The following is a 2,215-nucleotide window of genomic DNA, read 5'->3' on the forward strand; positions in this document are numbered from 1 at the left end:
GGTAGGGGGTGGTTGGGGGGGTGGGGTGAGGTCTTTCATTCATTGCTTAATAGAGTCGGTGTGGTGAAATATATACATACATAAAACATAAATACATGTATATATAAGGCATATAAAACATAAATACATGTATATATAAGGCATATAATATGTACATTGTACATGTATACAAACATATATAACAACAAAAAAAGGATAATTACGATCCTAAACACTTCGACCAACTAGTTTACAAAATAGTATAGATTGTGTTATACTTTTACTAAATATACATATTATATACACTAATACACAATATCTATTTCGACCAGATCAATAAATTAGTTGATCGAACTATATATATATATATAAAAGAAAAAGGTAACTTTCATCACTAATACTATATTGCTTGGATGGTTGTTCCTAGTTGTATTATATTATATTTTATTTTTGTTATTACTTAGATTATAATGTTATGTAACGATGAAAAGACTCATTTTATGTAACGATTTATTTGGTGTGATTCCACTGTCACTTTAATATTTTGTTGATATTTATTATTTAATAATCGTATTTTCTCTTTTATTCTACCTTTTCATAGTAGCTCTATCACGTACTCATTTTTGTTGTAGGTTTATCATTGAAATTATAAATGATTGACATTATATAACGACGACAAACAATACAATCTATCAGATATTATATTTATTAAAATAAAACAATACGATATATTATGATACAATTCGTAACGACCATTCAAATAAAGAGTAGAAAAAGAAATTGTGGCCTTTAAAGCTCAAAACTAAATTTTCTAACAAATCCAACTACATACTTATTAATTTCAATATCTATAATAAATTCATGAGATACTACTTATGATGGGCTTTTGTATATTTAGTTAAGAAAATGAATGAGAGCATTATGCCTCATTTGCACTTTTGACCCAATTTTGCACTAATCTTTAATTTATGTTCTTAGTAATAAATTAAAAAAATATTGTGCATAATTTTATATATTTGTATCATAATATAATAATTTATAAGTTTGGATATAATCTTAATTCTTACAAGAACTTATGATCCTACTAGAAACTAGTTTGATCGCTGAAAAGTAAAAATTAGAGACCAATCTATTTAAAAGGCAAATCGTGCAATTTTATGCATTACGCTACTTATTTTTAATGTACGATTTTCACTGGTATTTACTTTCTAGGTAGTACTAATTACTAAATGATTTTCTAAAATTTTTTTTTGATCTTGTAGACAACGATCTAAAAAATTTCTTTTTTTTTAAACAAAATCGAGAAGATGTTAGATAATTGTCTAAAATTTTATAAATTATTGAAAATTTTAGACGACAATATGTTATTTGTTTTCAATTTTGCACAATTTTTGAACATACATTAAAATCTTGTCTAACATTATTCGAAAAAATAATTCTTAAAGGGCTATATTTACACTATTTTGGAAATAAAAACAAATTTTTTAAATGTGGACCCTTTGGAGCAAGAAATTAGAAGCAACCAACAATTTATTTATTTATTGTGTCTGTGGGTATTTTTAGTAAATATTAATTGTATAAACATAACATTACAAAGAAAAAAAAGACACAATTATTTTTTTCTCTATGAATTTTCAAGGAAAAAAATTGAAAGGGAAAGAAAAAAAGGAGACTTTTTAAAAATATATATATAATAAGTAATGGTTTTAAATTTATGAAAAATACTTTTATGCCACCTACTTATTATCATTATTTAATTTTATTGTATTTATCATCCCAACTTAATTTTCAAGTTTAGTATTGAATAGTATTTATTGCAAGCTTAATATATTTGTTGAACTTATTATGTTAAGAGTTCACATATTTTGATTATGAATTAATACTAATTAGCTGTCAATTTTAATGAAAATCAAGAAGAAAAAAAATTCAAATGCCTACTTGCAACCCTACCCCCTCCTCACCCCCCCTCCCCCCAAAAAAAAATTAGAGTTTATAACAAATTAAATAAAATATGTTTTTTCAGTAAAAAAAGATAGATGCAGATTTATATTCTAGTTTTATTCGTTCATATTTTAATTGACTCACCCGTCAATCGACTCGTGTTCAACTTGCTCATCTAGAATATGTATGTATAAAATATGGATAAATGATTTAACTCGTTTTTACCATGTAATTAAAAAAAATATATAGTTATACTTTTTTTAGGGGTGGGGTGGGGTGTGGGTGTGTGTGGGTT

Source organism: Solanum pennellii, chromosome 1 (genome assembly GCF_001406875.1).
Source record: "Solanum pennellii chromosome 1, SPENNV200".
Classification (NCBI taxonomy): Eukaryota; Viridiplantae; Streptophyta; class Magnoliopsida; order Solanales; family Solanaceae; genus Solanum; species Solanum pennellii.